This window comes from Osmerus mordax, chromosome 15, assembly GCF_038355195.1.
Source record: "Osmerus mordax isolate fOsmMor3 chromosome 15, fOsmMor3.pri, whole genome shotgun sequence".
NCBI lineage: Eukaryota > Metazoa > Chordata > Actinopteri > Osmeriformes > Osmeridae > Osmerus > Osmerus mordax.
In genome coordinates this window covers 4,967,920-4,989,857 of record NC_090064.1, presented here as the reverse complement: position 1 = coordinate 4,989,857, position 21,938 = coordinate 4,967,920, and positions in this window count along the sequence as shown.

Sequence of the window (21,938 nt, the reverse complement as noted above, 5' to 3'; positions counted from 1 at the left end):
CTCTGTCTCTGATTGGTTTAGACCACGATATGATCCAACCATGAGTGTCAGTTCCGTCTTAGGATAACAAACGCTTCGTTTGTGGAGAGACAGCGGATGCGTGGAGGTTAGGTGCACCGGTGCGACCTAGGAAAAAATGTAGTCGCACCCGTACACATTTTGGTCGCATAGAGTGCGACTCTAGAGCCCTGTGTAGCTACAGCTATATGCACTACATCAGTACTTTTTTTGTACATATTCACTGCAGTCCATGATTGAAATAATGGGTAACACTTTATAATAAGTCAACGCTTTTTGGCATTTACAAAGTGTTAACTAATAGTTAGTTAATCCTTTATAAAACATTTTGAAACATTAACAATACATTATTAAATAGTTAATAAGCTTATTATTAAACACTATGTTGATCATTAATAAACACTGTTAAAAATTATGTATTTTATTCATAATACAATTCATAAGGTGTTTGATAACTGCATTATCATACTTTATAGACAGCTTGTTAATATAGTTGCAAACCAGTAGTTTAAAAGGTGTTAATGGTACATGAGCTGGTATAGAAAGCATTAGCAAATGGTGAACAAACCATTTACATTACCTTTATAAAGCATGAGTAAATAACTAACAACATATTTACTTATGTCTTTAAATTATGTATGCCAAGTCGAATACAGGATGTACACTATGCTTTGCAGATATCTTAACAACTATTTTATAAAGACTTACTAATGATGCAACTTCTGATTAGTAATGCAAGTTATAAAGCATTTACTAACTGTTAGTTAAGGCTGTTGCGTGACCTAATCTAAAGTGTGAACTATTTATGCCTTATTAAGCATTTATAGAAAGACTATAGGCCTATAGATGTTGTGTTTCTTGTCAGAGCAATGAGCGGCACTTGTACTGGTGACGTCACTACATCTCCAAGGCAACATATCAACAACTCTTTTGAGAACGTCTTCTGAACCAATAAGAACAGCATATTGGTTCAATTGCAACAACAGTACGAGCGTTCTGATTGGCTAATGGGTAGTCATGCCAGCCGCGTATTAAGTCTTTATATTCTATGCGGGTATTGACCTGCGGTCTGATACGTATTCTTATTGCCCTCCGTTGATGTCATCTTCACAATGAGCGAGATCGAGGAGTTTTACTATCCAGATGACAAGGAAGACATCAACGACGAGGAAATTCTTAACTTTCTAAAAGAGCAGAAAAGTGTGAACACAGAGAGATAAACGACAAGCGCTAGGCAGATTGCTAGGTTTGGTTGCTCAGATTTCAGATTGGTTGCTAGGTACTGTAGGTGCTAACACCTGAAACACACTGTGTGAAGACTTGAGTAGAGCTGAACAAAACGACATGTTTTAAATTAAAAGAGCTAAAAATGCCATATAATAAACAACTTACTAACCTCGACCGTTCGGTCATGCCGAGAAATATCAAACTGAGGTTATAAGTATCGACCGCTGTCACTCTCGGCTAGTAGAGCTAAGTACTGTAGTTAGTAAGACACATGCCTGTCATTACTTCAATAAAATAGAAATTTTGTGTATCACATTGTGTTGTGTCTGTTTCCTTTTGAGAAACGTATGTTCAGCCTTTGTGAATGTGAGGTTCGAGAATGGACAAGAATACCTTAATAAATAACTTATAAATGTTTAATAAGGCATAGATAGTTCACACTTTAGATTAGGTCACGCAAAAGCCTTAACTAACAGTTAGTAAATGCTTTATAACTTGCATTACTAATCACAAGTTGCATCATTAGTAAGTGTTTATAAAATAGTTGTTATGATACCTTTGTGAATGTAAGGTTTGAGAATGGACAAGAACACCTTAATAAATAACACAAAAGCCTTAACTAACAGTTAGTAAATGCTTTATAACTTGCATTACTAATCACAAGTTGCATCATTAGTAAGTGTTTATAAAATAGTTGTTAAGACATCTGCTAAGTATTAGTGTACATCATCTATTCGACTTGGCGTACATTAATTAAAGACATAATTAAATATGTTGTTAGTTATTTACTCATGCTTTGTAAAGGTAATGGTTTGTTCACCATTTGCTAATGCTTTCTATACCAGCGCATGTACCATTAACAGATTATAAACTACTGGTTTGCAACTATATTAACAAGCTGTCTATAAAGTATGGTAATGAAGTTATCAAACACCTTATGAATTGAATTATGAATCAAATCCATAATGTTTAACAGTGTTTATTAATGATTAACATAGCATTTAATAATAAGCTTATTAACTATTTAATAATGTATTGTTAATGTTTCAAAATGTTTTATAAAGGATTAACTAACTATTAGTTAACACTTTGTAAATGCCAAAAAGCGTTGACTTATTATAAAGTGTTACCAAATAATGTACTGTATTTAATTTGCTGTATTCTTTCTTTTGTCTCCACAAATGTATTTGGTGTGTTTACAGACTACTATGTAGCCTACTACAGTATTTGATTTGAAATATGTTATCTTAAAGGTTGCACAAAATGCAACCTTTAAGTAGACAATGTGGAAAAATACAGTAAATATTTTCAGCAGTGTGCCGTACTGGTCTTGTTGGTTGTGTTTGGTCAACATATTCATGTACTTGTACGTACTCTACTGGAACAATACCTCTGACAAAATCAAGCAGGTTCTATCATTAGAAAAGAATAGTTTGTGTAAAAGTGTTTTACATTTTTCACTAGTGTGTAACTGATTCAATTTTATGAACCATGTGTGTGGCATACGGTGACAGAAATGGGTTTTTATACATGATTGTATAGTTTTGAACGAAGTGTTTCATTTTGCAAAAGATTGGTGGTGTTCTGCTACTTGTGTGTCTAGTTCAATCAGGAGAGACCTGGGATGAGTGAAAGATGTTTATTACAGACTAATAAATGTACTATGGTGTTTGGAGCTTGAACCCCACAGGGAATTATATAGATCAACGGGCGCCTGCCCAACGCCCGAAGAAGAATCCCCCACGGAGTCCAGACACGGGTGGCGGTAGCCGACGACCAATCGAGCCGAAGAACTGAGACAGGAACCGGGCGGCGACGGGGTGGTGGAGGGTCGCTCACTTGATAGCATGGACAAACTACACAGGGAGAGAATCATATTTAAAGGCACGGATCATGTGACACCATTAATTGATAGCGGGAGCGCTAATCGACCTGAACCCTCGTGACCGCCCGACCAGGGAACGGGGGAAGGTAGGGCGTTCTTAGCGGGGGGAGTGAGTAGTGCACACTACGATTAAGCCCGAGTGCAAAGATCGGTCTTGCCTGACTGAACTTGCGCACGCTTCATTTGTGTGAATCGTGTGTTGTGTTTTGACAAAGTGAGCCCTGTTTTCAAAGTTGTGCTTAAGCAATTGGAAAAAACAGTAAAAGTTAGTGGTTTTGAAAGTTGGCAAGCCTTGTGTTGGAATTTCCAATCTTTGGCCACTTTTGATAGCATCTCTATTTTAAATAGAGAAAGACAGACAACATACAGACATAGAGAAAGGTCTATGGACCATTTTACATTTGAGTCCAGATGAACTGTAACATACAGCAGTTGCAGCTATGTGTTTCCTCAAACTCTAGAGGGCCAAGGTCCAAGAACAACTCCCTTTTTCAACCGCTCCCCACCACCATCCCTAACCCCAGGGTGAGATCAGCAGGACGTGAGGTGGGGGAGGGTTCTGCGCTGCTCATAAAATAAACACAGATATCAAGCTGAAGACTTGATGAGAGAGCATGCGGAGAAGAGAAAAAACTATTCTGACATATTTTCTTTGCATGGAACAAAGCATTCAAAGAGTAGAATGTAAAACAAAGTAAAATAGCTAAATAATCAGGCTGAGCTGGTTCATGCAGGAGACTCCGAGACCTAGCGCGTCACTAGCAACTCGTCATATCACACAGTCAGTGCACATCTTAACAGGGCGGGCTATTTAAACAGGATATCGCTGCACTCTGTATTGCTAGTGCGACACAGGATGCTCTCTTATTAATCTGCTGGGTCAATCATTGTGTCCGATCGATTTGGTTCCGAGGTGGCAGTGAGCAAAAAGTAAAAATTGTTCTGTGTGTGCCTGAATCTTTTGAGAAACGCTTGGTCATTGTGGGGATGTGGCCATGATTTTACGGGACACCGATCCCAGGCTGACCGACACTCTGACGTGGCTGAATTTGTGTTGGCATTTGGGGGTTTTCGTGGCGCCGTTACGAATGTTTCCCCGAGAGGCGTGTCGAACTGGACACGTATCTGGCCATACTTTATGGCTAGGAGAATTGTCTGCCCACTGTCACTTATGTGTGTCTAACTTGCAATCTGCTCTCAGGAGCCCAACGTGTTGACGAGTACTCGCCAAGGAATCCGGCAAGGGGTATCTGTTGGGGCCGTTTGATTAGTCGCCATTTCCCGTGTTTCCTGTTAGTCTCGTTGGCGTGGCTACCCCTAAACATTCTGGGGAGAACGATTGATCGTGGACCTGTCGCCCTCGGGTCCCTAGCATTACAGTTTTTTTCAAATGCTTACACACAAATTCCTTACTTTTCACACAATTTCTGAAACCTGACACTCAAACACCATAACCACACCTCAAATCTGCAAAACCATACGCACTTTTGGGCCTTTGGGGCCGTTTTCAATTTCATAAAACACTTTTTGCAAAACACAACACACAATTCTCCACGTAACACAAACATTTCTAACAGGAAGCATCTTGATTTCCTTTTTAAAACACAACCAATCAAAATGATACACTAATTCATCAGTGCCTTACACTAACTCCTCACATGTGCAAACACTCATTTCTTTACTCAACACCAACCAATCATGGCTTTAGAATAGGCCTATAAATAGCCTAATTTGAGATGCTTTACAGTGATGGGTATAATTTGAACCTTTACTGTAGAAAAGATAACAGGTATGTAAAAATATACTGTAATATACACATGTTCTAATGTACACATAATGGCTGTTTCAGCACAACACACGGTATACTACACACAAACATATATTTTAGCACCCATGCATCCATTGACTGCAGTGCACTGCATGATTGGTCACAGTCTGGTGGATTACTGTATCATACCGTGCAATAGTACAGTGACTGTAAGAAGACATTCTGACAATATTGTCGAAAATAGTATATATTACTGTATGCTACAGTTCATGGCACACACAGACACACCATACCGTAATCACCTTTTTCAAAATTAGGTTTGGTTTCTGTCCTACTACACTCTTTCTTTTGTACTGTGTAATACTGTATTCACAACCACAAATGCTTATTAAAATTTTTGGTTTCAATCTTGTTTTTGTGTTTACCATGAATTTTTCATCATCTCTGCCATTTACTTTCAATCTTGTACAGAAATGTACAAAGGAGCTCATGAAAGAAGAGCTTTAGGTTTTGAATAACTGTGTGTATATGATATATACAAAAATGTAATATAATGGCAAAAGTGTTTGCAACATGAGACAAATGTGTGCTTTTGAGACGTGTCTGTGATATTTTGAATGCAGTGCTTCATTTTGCAAGAGAAGCAAGGCATTTTGCATTTTGTGTGTGCAGTTGTTGGATTTGTGAAGTTTTGAAAAAAAAGAGGACAAGTAAAAAAAAATGTGTGTAAGCATTTGAAAAACTGTAATAGCCTGATTCCGCCCGTACCTTATTCTCAGTTTTATGCAATATCGATCACGCTATTCAGTCAATCGACGGGTAGGCATGGGCGCCTGGCTCGGGAAGGCTGTTCTCACTGACGCATCAAAGTGATGCCCCTTCACCAGTCGCAGTGGCACCTGTTCAGAATTAAATGGTGATCGCGGATGTATATCTATGCTCGTCTGGCTTTAGCTGTCGTATCAGTCTGCGTATTTTAGACACTCTGTCCGAGTCTCTATGTTGGGTTCTGCTGAAAAGGTGCAGGTTGCCATTTGTGCTGCACCTGCTGGACGATTTGTATCAATGATCAATTTCCCGTCCTAGCCACCGGCTCGGTGCATTTCAGTTGAAGGCGACGTTTTGGCATTTGGGTGCTGTCCTCTCTTCGGCGGCTGTGTCGGGCGCTGCGTTGACGAAACGTTATCTTTTGTCGTTGCTCGGGCATTTAATTTTGCATGCGCTTTATTCCTCACAGTCGGTCCTCGTTCCCATCTGTTGGACGTGGCTAAATCGGTTCCAGCGCTGCACAATCTCGTTCATGGTTTCTGAGCCGTGCTCTACGAGTGTTGGAACGGTTTGTCGTTTTCTATAATGACGAGGTGGAAACTTTCGCTCCCTGGCTTTGTACATTGGGTTTAGGGGTTTACGTAAACGCAAATGAAGGGGTAGTGCGACGCATATGAGGGGGTAGTGAGTCGTGGCCCGTTGGACGCGAGCTTCTGGCGGGCGATTGCAAATCCACAGCACTGTTCGAACTGTATCCTATCATTGTAGCCTGTTTGTCGTGGGGTAAATATTGGTGCAGGAAGAGGATTGTTGTGTCTTGTCATAATGAGGCCATAGTGAATATAATCAACAATGGTAGATCCTCTGTGGCATTGATTAACAAGTAGTGAGACGTCTGACCTGGACGTGCATCACGGGCAACCGTTTGCGGGTCGCATTTATTCCCTGGTAGTTTAACAACATAGCTGATGCTTTATCCCGTTCAAATTCCAGGACTCCGAGCCTTGTGTCCGGAAGTGCAGCCGGACAGCTTGGTTTGCCCAGCCCTTCAGGAGACTGTTAGATTAAACGGGACGCTTGAGGGCTACATTAAGGTCGTCGCTCAATACAAGTGAGCAGGCATGGGCAGAGCTACATTAAAATCCTATGATTGTGCTTAGGTGTATTATTGTTCTGTCTGCCGCACGGCTCCGTACGCCCATCATCAGTGAACGTGCCTGTCGTGCGCAAACATCATTCACTTCCCGGAGCTCCAGCCATCGACAATCAAGGAAGCTATAGCAGGATCAGTTCATCTTCGGTGTCTGGACCCGTATGTGAAGACCCTAGTGGGGAATCCGTTGTGTGTCTGATGGCTTTTATGGGTTTCTGCTGTGCGACAAATACACGTGTCGGTCAAGCACATTCCAACCTTTGCACAATCTCACCCTGGGCGACTTAACCATAGACACACGTACCTGGTGGTACTTAAACATATTAAGAGTGTGAAAACTGGTGTGGGTACTCCTGTTACATGGCAGATTAACTCAGCTTTCTGTCCACTCTCTTCCATGGTGCAAAACCTCCGCTGCATGCCCTTCATCGACTGCAATGAGCGAGCCCCTGTTGTCACCGATGCCGGGAAAGCCATGACTAGATACTGGTTCATCGGGAGGCTCGGAATCCTGTGCCGGCGCTGTCGTCTGGACCCTAAACAACGCTGAAAATGTTGGGACGTTGGTCATCTGACCGAAGGCCAGTGATGTTCTGGAAGGCCAGAGAAGGATGGCTTCTACCCTCCCTACCTCCTAATAACCTAACATTCACTCTTTCATGTTTCATGTATTGCATGCTTGATATTCACTAATTCATGTTTCGTCAGGTGGCTGGCTGGGCGCGGATTATAGCAGCACGTGGAGCGTCATGGGACGCAGTCACCGTCAGCGTGGGATGTCAAGGCCGTGCCCTCAGTCAGGATGTCGAGGCTGTGCCTCAGTTGGGATGTCGAGGCTGTGCCTCAGTCGGGGGTGTCGAGGCCGTGCCTCAGTTGGGGATGTCGAGGCCGTGCCTCAGTTGGGGATGTCGAGGCCGTGCCTCAGTTGGGGATGTCGAGGCCGTGCCTCAGTTGGGGATGTCGAGGCCGTGCCTCAGTTGGGGATGTCGAGTCAGTGCCTCAGTTGGGATGTCGAGTCAGTGCCTCAGTTGGCATTAGACTGAATTTTACTGATGTTCTGGAAGACCAGAGGACGATGGCTTCTATGAATGCAGGAGGTTGTAGTTTTTAATGGATGTCCATCGGCAAAACAAGAACAGCAAACAAACTTAGGTGTTCTTAGTAACAAAACAATAAACAGAAACAAAAAATCACGCTGGAATCCAGCGGAGCTCAAAAGAGACGATACTGATGCCCGACATGTTCTGACATAGTATGAACATAAAAACGTGACAATACCCAACAAATGACAAACACAAACCCACACCTTAAAAACAAAAAAACATAATTGACGACACCTGAGGACGTAGGCGTGACAGTCTGAATAAAGTATCAAGTAATCACTACTACTGAGTCCTCCTGCCTGAACCATTCATACCGGGAATGGGCACTCCTTTAATGAATAATTAGGGGACTCTCGGATTGTGACCCTTGACCTTGCGCACCCATTCCAAATCAACACTCTCCTTACACGCTCTCCATCGAGTCAACAGGGAGTCTGTAGTTGCAGTAAATGAGCGATCTGTCAGGAGGCTGTTTATATCCCCTGTCTCTCCTTTACTTAACGCTCTGATATTAAAAGAGAGAAGCATTTTAATTAGATATGGACTCTTCTATTTTAATCAACTCAGAAATGGAGTCAAGCTGTGACAGCCTTGACAGGCAAAGAATGTCAACGCTCCTACATCTGACTTTTTCTCTACACCCCCCTCCCCGAAAAAAAAGATAAGCAATACATTTGCAATTAGGAGTGGAAAACACCGTTTACCAAGATAGATGGGTTTTTAAATTAAAACAAAAGAGACTGTCCATTTTCGGCACGGCATGACAGCAAGAAGATTGCTTTTACTGCTCTTGATAGTGTTTTTTTTCTCTCCATTTTATCTATTTAATATATTACGTTGTCATAGTCATTTGGAATAATATTCCATTACTGTTATTTCATTATATAACTTGGCAGAAACACTATAATCTAACACTTCATTCTCACTCAAGTTATCTTTGACTGATTCGACATCCACTTATGGTGACCCAAGGAGAATCCACAACACCCTCTAATAACATTATTTCAAAATAACCTTAGAATTCAATTCACCAACACCAGCAAGGATTTGTCTTTCAGCCTCACTAATGTCAAATGTTGTAGTTTTATATTTTTCCCTCAGTCACATCTGCCATGGGCTGGGATCCCAAGTTGCCCATTTCAAAGTTATAGAGAGCAAATAGTAATGTTGGTGTATCAAAAACATTCTAGCCACTCTACTGCCAGACTGTCAGTGGGATGCCTTCATTTTAATTTACTTCATTCTTGTGGCAGCTGTTATCTTCATGAAGAGGCAGAACATATTTCAGTTGACCTTGAAAAACAAAAAGGGAAACTAAGATGAAGGGAGGAAATGCTGCAAAGCCATCAATACATACTTAAAATGCAAAATACATCATATAGTATGTATCCACAGTCCAAATTCTAATTCGGCCAGTCCATTTAGGATTAAAATTAGGAGTCAAATAATAAAGTTGTAGTGTACTACAAATCATCTTCAAAAATGCTGATGGTAGTAGCAATGGTAGTGGTACATACTTTATTGATCCCCAATGGGAAATTGTGGCATTGCAGCAGGTAAAAAGAGGAATTAGGATTAGGAAATAAAAAGGGTGTTAGCAATAAAAAAATAAGCAATATACAAATGCAATCAGTATAAAACAGTTTCCAAGTTCACGTTCTTGGAACTTTGCATTCCCAGGACTACTTTTACTTACTTACTTACTTTTCAAGGAAGTAGAATGTCCAAATCTAAATATCTCAAACTATCTCCCACCCCTCAAAAAGGCCAAAGTGCCCTTTCATGCATGTAAGAAAGGGGGACAGTATTGTTTGTGTTTTGTATGTTTGTGTGTGCAAGTTTGTATTAGCAAGTTTGTATTACCTTTTCAACTCTCTCTGTACTCCATGCAACATTATAAAAAATAGGAATGAATTTACTGCTACAATTAAACAAAGCTAATAAATTACCACTGCAGATTTGATTACATCTCACACTGAGGAAACTGTATCCCTCTTGCTCTGGCAACATTGTTTGTAATATGCTTTATTTCATTGCAAGCTTTCTAATTCACTGGTTTTCAGCCTCCCAGCTTCTCTGTATGTTCTTTTTCCTGTCCTCCTATTTCACTCAGTTCACTCCCAAGCCGTGTGTGTGTGTGTGTTTGCGAGGATGTCGCTGGAAGTTTTCCATGCATCATAATCGTTTGCCTAATTCACTATGCTAATTGAGTAATTAATTCAGGAACAGGAGATTAGAATGGGGGCAAAAAATAAAGCGTTGAGTGTTACCGCCGGGCAACTATTTTGCTCTGACATTATAAATGCAAACTGACTCATGTACTCAAGTACTTGCTTCCTTAGCCCAAGGCAAGCAGGGTGATGATGAGCTTAGCATGCAGTCGGTGTTAGCACCACAACCTCCCGCCCAGGCACTTACAAACACTCAGCAGCTAGCGTGTGGCAAAATACAGCATGTAACACTGAACTCCAGTGGTGTCGTCAGATTTGTTACTAAACACTGACTGGGTCTTTTACAAGCACAATGCAAAAATCTATGCAAATGTTGATTAACTTTACACTTGGCCTTGACAATTTGGTTGGTCCAAAAAGTAGGCTAACAATAAAGAGCTTCAGTACTACATTTTAAGTTTGTATGTGTCAATACACACACTGTGCTGCTTTATAATTTCAAGCACAATAAAGTTAGACAAAGAAAACACAAGGTTTGTTTAAAGGAGACATGACATGCTGTTTTTGGATGCTTTTATATAGGCCTTAGTGGTCCCCTAATACTGTATCAGAAGTCTCTTTCCCGAAATCAGCCTTGGTGCAGAATTACAGCCACTACTAGCAGTCCCACAAGGAGCTTTCCTCAGAACGCGCTGTTTTGGTGTCTGTAGCTTTAAATGCTAATGAGGAGCGGAGGGGCGGCACCATTCGCTAATGTTTACAATGGATGTATCGTAATGGCTGTAGCCCCGTTGCTGTAAGATGCCTCGAATTTGCCATTCTCATCTGATAACCCTGGTTTGCAGAGGTACACACTCAGTCATTTCAATGACTGAGTGAGTCATTTCAAAGGCGGATATCGTGCGCGCCATAACACCAACAGCAGAACGGTTATCCAAATAACAAAGAAGTGTACAACACTCACGTTACAGCATGTGTATTCACACACATACTTTATGCTATCTACCTTTCCATTAGCAAGAGTAACTCAACTGTTAGCTGCAGAGCTAATGTTACAGCCACATTCTAAGGGTAGCAAGCTAGGTAACCATATACAGTAAAGCTACAAAATGATATAGCGTTAGTTAACTTACTTGTCCGAGGTTAGTAGCTGGATGAAGGAGAGTTAGTACTGATCCAGAATTTAATTTCAGCAAGGCCAGTTTTGTATTAGCTCAAGTTGAGGAAACAGTCGTGGCTGAAGTGTTTGGCGCACACATACAAAACAAATGCGCCTACAACAGAAGTTGTGTAGGCGCATTTCCAGAGAAAATAAAATTAAGATACTGGGTCTTCAGAGGCTCGGATGAAGGAACTGTAAAAATATTTTTGTTTTCCTTTGTACATCCAAACTGAGCAAATGTAATGCTTCATTCGTTTGCAAGCCATGATGTCTCTCGAGGATAAAAACACTCGCACGGTCGTAGCTTAGTTTCTTATGGGCGGGCCAGATTCTCTGGGCGGGCAAAGCAGAGAGAGGGGAGGTAACCTTCCTCCTTGCGACGTAACAAAGAGGAGATTTTCAAACAGAGCAAGAGCTTTCATTTTCTGAAAGGCGGAGAAGAACACCCAGGGCTTGGTTTACACCGATCGAAAATTCTAGCCACTGGGGGACCAAAGGCAGGCTAGGGGAACTCATATTAATGTTAAATAACCTCCTAAAGTGAAGTTTTCATGTCATGTCACCTTTAAGATTTACGTTTAGCAGTGGGCCTATATGTGGCACCGGTAATGCATACATTTGTTTTTAGTTACTGTACTGTGTGTCACCTTTGTTAAATAGTTTTATCCATTGTCTTAGCTGCGTGAACCCTCTAAAATTGTCACTCATTTCAATTTGAATAAGGTAATACATATGTAATGCATCCTAGATGTTTTTGAGTATATAGGTGACATTATACTAAACCCAACAAAACTAAATTCACAATTTCAGCAATTCAGAAGATGGTGCAAGAGTATACTGACATTTGATATTGCTTGCCTCATTGAAATGTTGTTGGCAGCACAGTGTACACCATTTTGCTCAAACAAAATTCATCCTTGACTACGTAAACCACCCACCCCCCCACCCCTCCTCCCTGGGAACAGTCATTTTCCCGCAGTCTTGCAATAGGAGGGGCTCCACCATCAAAGTTGCCCAAGACCGAATCATTGAACCTGCTTTGCTGTTCCAACGGTTCCTGATCATGTCGAAAACAGTTTTCACTGGAAGATGTAATGAGCTATGAGCTCATTTCCTGCAGCCCTGTTCGAAGGAAAGGGAATCTTCCGTATAGCCAACAAGCCCCAACTAGCGCAGGCAGTCACTGAGTTCTCAAGCAAGAAATCTAACAAGACTGTCCTGGATTCCATCCCACCAACTGAGTCCAATGTCCTTGACGGTGGCTCCCTGGTTCACCGCTTGGCATGGAAAAAGGGTGACAGTTACGGTGCCATTGCACAGTCATATAGACTTTACCATACTAAAGCAACAGTTGTTTTTGAAGTTATAGCGAAGGTCCTTCCATCAAAGAAAATAAGCATCAGAGACGTAGTGAAAACACTCACCCCATCGTTAACTTCAATGCAGAGACTGAGTTTGTGGGAAGAAAGGATGATTTCCTTTCCAGATCTTGCAAAAAACAAGGACTTATCAATCTTATGACTGAGGAGCTGGAGAAGAAGGGCTGCACTGTTATCAATGCATCAGGTGATGCTGACGTGGACATTGTCAAAGCTGCAGTCAAGGCCTCAGAACATCAGCCCACAACCTTGAGAGGGGAGGATACAGACTTATTCTTCACCTCTCCCCTCCTCTACTACCTCTACAAAGCTACTGCAGTGTACAACATCAGTGAGATGAAACATATCCTGGGTAGTGACTTGTGTTCCCAGTTGCTGTTTATTCACGCCTGATACAACTTCACGCATTTTCTGTGTTGGCAAACAGACAGCATTCCAGAAACTTGTGAATGGTGAATCAACCTGTCCTGTACGTGCAAATGTATTTCTGCTCACACATCAAGCAAGGAATGTCATAGACGACCATGGGACCAAGGCAATGGCAGTGTTGTTTGGCGGAAAGAGTACCGATTCACTTGCCTCTTTGCGCTACAACCTTTTTAGCAAGAAAATCGTTACCGCCAAATAATTTGTTACCCCAGAACATCTGCCTCCAACTGAGTCCTCAACCAAATACCACTGCCAAAGAGTTTACTTGCAGATCATGGTGTGGATTGGAAAGGTGGCACCCCTGTTTTGACTAATTTTACAGTACCACACAGTTCTAATGAATTTATTCTTTATTGGAATCAAAAGAATGGTTATGAACCACAGAAACCACCAACACTAGGCAAAACGATATGAGAAAGGAGAAATATCGTCTGAGAAAGAGCGTCTGCTAAATGACTAAATGTAAATATGCAATTACTTAAGGGAAATTGTACTTTCGCATAAATATGCTTGTAACCAATTGCTTTAATATATAATTGTACTTGTAATCACTTATCTTTCATGCAAATATGCTCATTAGAATATTACATGGACAAAACATGTATCAGGCACCAGTATTCCTGGTTTAGGAGGTATACAAAGGAGTAATGGTCATTTTAAGGACCTGGCGGCCGCCATTTAGAAAATGGGGCCTTTCTTGGAGTCAAACTTTGGTAAAATTTCAGGATGTTTTTAAGTACATCTGATACTAAACCACTGAGAAACCTTTTGTTAAAAAAATTTGGATCCATATTTGCAGCTGACTACAGAGGCAGGGACACCACAATAAATGTTGCCCCCCTCCCTCCCCATTTTGGTTATGTCAGTTTTATAAGCTTTTTATTCAACACATTTTCATTTGTTTCATCCACCGACTATTGGGGCCCTGGGCAGTCACACCCACTTTTACGCCCCCTGTGCAAAGTTGAGTGTATCTACATGCAATTTCCTTTTGAATCCATAAGATGGCACTAACTACTTCCATAGGCATTGTCCTTATCTATTTTTACGTATGATTAAATAAAGTCCCTCTTTTGCAGAACAAAGTTTCAACCTGAATAACAATTCTTCCATATAACTCACACATTGAAACAAAATTACTGTGACTAGTAATTATTTGTTTGCCACACACGTGCACTTTATGAAAACAAAGAAGATAATGATAATGGTGATGATTATGATGTGGTTGTCTTCTTTCCAGGCTTACTGTCGGAGATCCTCCAAGATAAGAACCATTAGAGCTGAGATGGAAATACTGAGAAAATAGAAGACAGATTCAGAAACTATGAATAAACAACATTGCTGAAGCGCTGTTGCTGTTTTGGTTGGTCCACCTCATCAATTGTACACTAGGTGGCAGAGTTGAAACAGCAGGGCACAACTGAAAACTAGGCCACATTTTTTATACGATAAATATAATAATCTTTCGTTGGATTTGAGGAGGGCAGGCTTAATAGTAATAAATAGTGAAACAGAAGTTACTGGTTTATATTGATGTCACAAAGAGGGGACAAAACACTGTGGAAGAGTACCAGTGCTTTACGCAATCGTTGTATGCATAATAACATTTTACAATCACTGTATTTTGTCAGTACGTCATTGGTTGGTCTAAAAACTCTTTGTCACACGGAAGTCAACAACCAAAGAGTTCTCAGCATGTCTTCCATATATGCTCCAGCACATTTACATGTACATATACATTGGCACTTACACGCGCACACAATAATATAGACCAAGATGACAATCTGCTTACGGATGACTTCATTACAGTTTTACCAACGAATACACAAAAACAGACTAATGGACATGCTGCTATTAAAACAGTGCAAACCTATAATGTGTATAGCATTAGAGAACTTTTAACTGTGAGGTTCAGTCCAGTTTCCAGACATGTTTGTGTGTGTTGGTACCATAGTGATATAGTTCCATTGCAAATACAATTATGTTTTGCATGTATGGTGTAGAAATAATTGTCCAGATCAATGATGAAAAGATAACTTATTATCAGAGGATGTGCTGTAATCATCATCTTTTTCCAAGGTTAGATTACATTTAATTTCATAATGTCTCCTCCCCCCATCCCCACCCACCCACCCACCTCTAGGCAAAAGAAAGGTTTTCTTACTCCTAATGATGGAAGTACCTGGGTCTAACTCACATTGTTATCGCTTGATATATGTATTTTTAGACTTGTTGCTTAGAATTGAACAGGTAAATACATTGTGGATTTAGGCAATAAAGAAGAGAGTACAGCAACAAAATGTCAAGATTTACACAGTAATCGAGGACTTGGACTGGTTTCATTTGCCTTTTAAATGGGACAGAGTCATATAAAAGGTTAACATTAGAACCGTCTTTCTTCTTTTGATGATGTGATTAAGAAAGGACTGGAACATTAGCCTAATGATTGGTACGTGCGCTAAGACAACGAGGCACAAAATGTCAGACAAGACCTCATCTGGGCAGACACCAGAAATCTCTGTCCTGCATGACCCAACACTGAGGCAGATGTAGTTCGTTTTAATGAACCACTGTGCATCATGTCCAAATCTATATGCCCTCCTCCCCTTTTAATCAGATGAAAAACGAGAAGTGTACGGTAACTCTGTTAGGGATGTGCCTAATGCAGCCATGAGAAAAAAGAATTAGAAAGGGAAGAATCACAGGCCCTCTCTTCTCTATGCATGGGGGTGAAGCTAACTTGATTTTCACTCCTGTTACCACTGGGAGCAATATCTCCCAGCACTATAGCAGAGCCTGATTCAATAAAGATGTCAGACGCTGATGTCTGTGTGAGCCTGTTGGCTGTGATGTTCACACACGTGTACTGTATTTGTACAAAACGCATCAGCAATAAATATCCTGGTATTGAGGAATAAAATATTGAATCTCCTGAACCTTTTTTTTATTACTTTGTGTTACTTTATGTTTAGCTTTTTTGTCCTTTAGGCTTAGACTATAACCAGGAATTGTTGCAGAAACTCAGTATAAAGTTATTTTATTTGTAAAGTTTTATGTCAAAAGTGAGATATTTTCAGAGAAACTACTTCTAGTCATTTTCCCAGATCATACACCAGTCTAGATAGACAGAGAGCAAATGTTAGAGTGGACAAATAGTGATGAGTGTTTCTTGACCTTCTCCTCTTTCCCACTGGCTCACATGATTAATATTCTGTATTTGCTTAAAGGTCCCATGACATGAAATGTTCACTTTAGGAGGTTATTTAACATTAATATGAGTTCCCCTAGCCTGCCCTTGGTCCCCCAGTGACTAGAATTTTTGATAGGTGTAAACCAAGCCCTGGGTATTCTTTTCCGCCTTTGACAAAAATGAAAGCTGAAATGCTCGGTTTTGAAAATGTTCCTATTGTGATGTCACAATAGGGAAGGTTAATTTGGCCCACCAATGAGAAAATGAGCTACGACCGTGCGAGCGCGATATTGGTTTTTCCTCGAGACATCATGGCTTGCAATGGCAGTTAGCCCTGCCTCTTTCTGTCTCATAGCATTTAAAGCTACAGACACAGAAACGGCACATCCTGAGGAAAGCTCATTGTGGGACTGCTCGTAGTGGCTGCAATTCTGCACCAAGGCTGAATTTCGGGAAAGAAACTTCAGATACAGTATTAGGGGACCATATAAAAGCATCCAAAAACCATGTCATGGGATCTTTATGATTACTTTATGTACTTGACCTTCAGTAACAAAGCTGGATATAACGTAACAAGCCTCACCTTTCCAGTCAGACCTTCTAAATCAAATCAAAATGTATTTGTATAGCCCTTTGACAAGCAATGTCACTGAGGGCTTCACATAAACCCATAGAACTGCCCCTCAACCAACCTAAACCCTCTAAAAAGACAAGGAAAAACTCACAAGAGGTGAAAAAATGGAAGAGATCTTGGGAGGAGCAATTCAGTGAGGGATCAACTCCTCCAGAGACGGTTTTTCTAGTCTTAACCAATTAAAGCTGGGGACACGATTCAAACTAAAATATCCCACCCCCTCCCACAAAACTACAGTAACACGCATTGAGTGCCAAGTTAATTAAGGGTAATATGACAAAACAGTGCTTCCCAACAACATTGCCTACCCTGCCTTTAATTTCCTCTTTACTTCATAACAACCGAAAGTAAGTAAGTAAGTAAGTAAGACTTTATTTATATAGCACATTTCATACAAGAATTGTAGCTCAAGGTGCTTTACATAAAATCAATAAAAACAATATTACAAGTGATAAACAATTAAAACAAAAATAAAAATCCCAATAAGATCTCTGTTCAAGAGAGAAAACTACTTTAAAAAGTAGGAAAACCCTTTTGAGATAAAATTCGGTAAAAAGGTAGGTTTTAAGCTGTCTTTTAAAAATGTCTAGAGTGTTTGCTTCCCTAATATTTATGGGTAATTTGTTCCATAGTTTTGGGGCGTAATTGACAAAGGCCGAATCACCAATCTTCTTATGACTGCTTCTGGTGACCTCTAATAGGCCTGTATTTGATGATCGCAGTGTTCTAGCTGGTGTGTAGTTTATAAAGGAGTTAGCAATGTAGCTAGGTCCTTGTCCGTGTAGAGCTTTGTATGTGAGGAAAAGGACCTTAAAATCAATTCTGAAGGTAACAGGGAGCCAGTGTAAAGTAGCTAGGACAGGACTAATGTGTTCTCTCCTTTTAGTTTTGGTTAATAATCTAGCTGCAGAATTTTTAATGAGCTGTAGTCTTTCAGTGGTTTTCTTGGGAAGACCAGTGAAAAGTGCGTTACACTAGAAGCATGGAATTAATTAGCTGGTCTCTCAATGCTATTGACACCATCTTCTCGAAGAGAAGCTCGGGTTCAGGGGAACCCAACTGTCCGGACGGGACGTTCGCAGCTGGCTACACGATGGACGCGTGGGAGAATTGGCGTGTCGTGTGTCTAGCGGCGCTTTCCGTGGAGGACGTTGAAGACATCTTCATATTCGGAACCATGATTACAGGCTTTCTGCTGTTTGGAATAGGCGCTGGCTTTGTATATCGGGAAATTAAGGAAACTGCTGCAGCCATCAAAAGCCCCGTTAGGCTGCCCCATATGATTGATGCGGTGGGCAGAGTTGTTGGAGCTCAGACTGTGAACTTACAACGCAGCATTGATTACAACAGGGATAAGTTTGCGGCTCTGCAAAGGAAGATGGAGGACATGGAGACCTTCCTGAAGGGTGGACGTGAAAATTGAGTTGCGGCTACTCGTCAAAACAACTACCCCAATCTTATCCACTTTCGGCCCCGTAACCAGCACAGGCCTTGGCCAAGGCCCCCTTAACTTTCACCTACTACAGATATCACCACCCCTCCCCACCCCCATACAACGCCTTCGCCTGCTTGTTTCCCCAGGGTGGCTGGCGGGTCTGTGTCCAGCGCCTACCATGGCTGCAGGTCCAGATGCTGCTTGTCTACCCCCCGCCACTCCCCGTTGCAAGTCACGTGTTTTTGTAAATGTTGTTGTGCTTATGTGCTGAGGTTTTTGTCTGTTCCCACACTGTACTCCTCTAGGAGCATTGTCTGGGTGTTGCCTTTTTCTCTCCTCCTCTCTCCTCATGTTATGCTGTAACTTTCTAGTCTCGTCCTGTCTACCCCCTTGTAATGTTTGTGTATTAGAAACTGCAAGTGGCAGCTCGGATCTAAGATGGATTCGAGAGACCGCTGATAGAGTGCGGCTAGTTTGGTTTGTTAAACGTTTTAGATCAACACTTGTATTATTGTTTTTGTTGATTTTATGTAAAGCACTTTGAGCTGCAATTCTTGTATGAAAACTGCTATATAAATAAAGTCTTACTTACTTACTTACAGTAGTCCAGCCGGCTGGATATAAAAGCATGAATTAACTTCTCTGCATCATTTTGGTTTATGAATGGTTGTACCTTTGCTATATTCCTCAGGTGAAAGAAAGCTGTTTTGGTCACTTTATTAATGTGAGAGTTGAAATTCAAATCTGAGTCCAGGATTACACCGAGACTCGTCACCTCTGGTTTAAGACAGGGGGTTAAGCCTCCTAGATTCTTAATAAGCATCTCTCTTTTGGATTTGGGGCCACATAGTAGGACTTTGGTTTTGTCTTCATTTAATTTAAGAAAGTTTTGTCTTCATTTAATTTAAGAAAGTTATCATTCATCCATTTGTTTATTGCCAACAGGCAGTTGGTAATGGAATTGATGGCCGTTGCATTGTTGGGTTCAGTGGATGTATATAGTTGTGTGTCATCCGCATAGCTATGGAAATCTATGTTATGTTCTCTGATTATGTCGCCGAGTGGTAACATATAAAGAGAAAAAAGTAATGGACCTAAGCAGCTTCCTTGAGCAACCCCGTAGCAGTTCTCATGTTTCTTGAACCTATGGTCACCTAAACTAACATAAAACTTCCTTCCTGTGATATATGATTTCAGCCAGTTCAATACACTATCCGTGAACCCAATAAGCTTTTCCAGTCTATTGATTAGGATGTCGTGATCAATTGTATCAAATGCTGCACTGAGATCTAACGGGATAAGGATAGAGACTTTATTTGCATCAGAGTTTAGTCTGAGGTCGCTAATTATTTTGGTGAGAGCAGTTTCAGTACTGTGATATTTCCTGAAACCTGACTGCGAGACTTCCAGGATGTTATTTTCTTCAAGAAAATAATTTAATTGGACTAAAACTATCTTTTCCAGTACTTTACTAATAAATGGAAGGTTTGATATTGGTCTGTAATTTGCAAGTAGACTGTTATCCAATTTGGGTTTCTTTAATAGGGGCTTTACAACAGCTGTTTTGAAGGCATCTGGGAAGACGCCAGTTCTAAGGGATGTGTTTATAATCTCTAGCACCGGACCTGAGACACTATCAAACACTCGCTTAAAGAATGTTGTGGGTATAGGATCAATATCTGAGGTTGTGGAGTTAGATTCGCTGACAATTTTGGAAAGTTCACTAAGTGTGATACAGGTAAATGTGCTCATGGTTATGTTGCAGAATCTACTGATGTCAGTTTCGACCCCACTATTAATAACACTCGCTATGATCAAAGTTATTTTGTTCTTGAAGAACAAAGCAAGCTCTTCACATTTAACTGCTGAGGATGGAGGTGGGGCAGGGACAGTGTTTAGCAGCTGGTCAATGGTGGAGAAAAGAACTCTGGAATTTCTGGCATTTTCTGTAATAATGTTGGATGAATATTCTCTCCTTGCTAGACGGATTGTTTTGTTATAGGTGGTTAGTGTATCTTTGTAGATATTGTAGTGGATAGTGATCTTTGTTTTCCTCCATTTTCTCTCTGCTGCACGGAATTTTCTTTTCGTTTCACTAACATTTTTATTTCTCAGCCATGGGGAGGTTCTTTTTGGTTTTCAGTGGTGCAACAGAGTCTAACACAGATAATAGTGCATCATTGAGGTTCTCTACCATTTCATTCAGAGAGCAATCATGGTTAGTCGGCTCATATAGAGCAAATTGTTCAGAAAATGTCATCATAGCTGTATCGTCTAAATATCTTCTATGGACTAAGAATTATTTTTTGTTTTTTGTTAGGATAATTTCCACATTAAAAAGTATATAATGATGGTCTGAGAGGGGTAGATCAGTTATTGAAATATTATTGATATTTAGTCCAGTTGTTATAGTTTAGTTGCTAACCCTAACCACTAGATCTAGTGTGTTTCCGTGCCGGTGTGTTGGGTCTGTTATGTGTTGAGTTAGATTGAAACTGTCAAGGAGATTTAAGAGCTCAATAGTTCTTGGGTCTGCTTTTTTATTTACTTGGATATTTAAGTCTCCGTTTAAAACTACTTTGTCATATCTAGTGACACATAGTGATAATAGTTCAGAGAATTATTGTATGAATATTGGCGAGTGCTTGGGTGGCCGATATATAATAACAAAAAGTATTGATTCGGTTTTGAGCTCTATAGCAAGATATTCATATGATGTGAATTCACCTAGCTCAGTGATTTTGAACAACAGTTTAGAGGAGAAAATAGCTGCGACTCCTCCACCTTTTTTTGATGTCCTTGAAACTTGGTGAAAGCTGTAATAAGCTGTAATCAAATGTAGCCTTGCCAAGCGAAAGTAAATAGTCTCTAGTGTGTTTTTCGGACAACTGGTGGTTTGTACTGTCAGTAGCCTAAGTCATTGCAGGTGTTGATATTGATGTTTCCCAACAGCACATACTCATGTGTCCATTTCTAAACTAGAAAATGCATTTCCTGCTGAAAATGAGTTGGAAAGCTAAAAGCTGAAAGCTGAAATAAATTTCAGAAAATTGCTGAAAATACAGAAATAATTTGCTGAAAATATTTTTTTTTAAATGCTAAAAATACAGAAATAAGAAAAGCCGAAAATAATTTCAAAAATTGCTGAAAATACAGAAATCCGAAAATGTACCAGCAAGCCAAAAAACTGAAATTTATTAAAAAAATGCTTATAATACAGAAATGACAAAGTACCAGCAAGCGCAAAGATGAAATTAAGTTAAATTGCTGAAAATATTGAATGTTCCAATGGCTGTGCTGAAAAAGTGTTAATGCCAAAAAGTCAAGACCAGCACAGCAGGAAAACATGAAAGTGGCAGTGTGGAAGATGAACTGCAGCATTTTACAAAGCTAAGAGCTGAAATACAATGCAAAAGAAGCCAAAAGCTGCACTGTTAAACTGTAGAAGTACTTGAAGAAGCAGTAAACATATTATAATACGTCATATAATAACGTTTTAGTAGCTGAAATTATAGCTGGGATAGTAATAGCAGTAGCAGATACAGTATCAGTGGCATACTAGAATAAAACAGTCCCATTAGCAATAGTAGTAAAAGAGATATTAGCAGCATCTGCA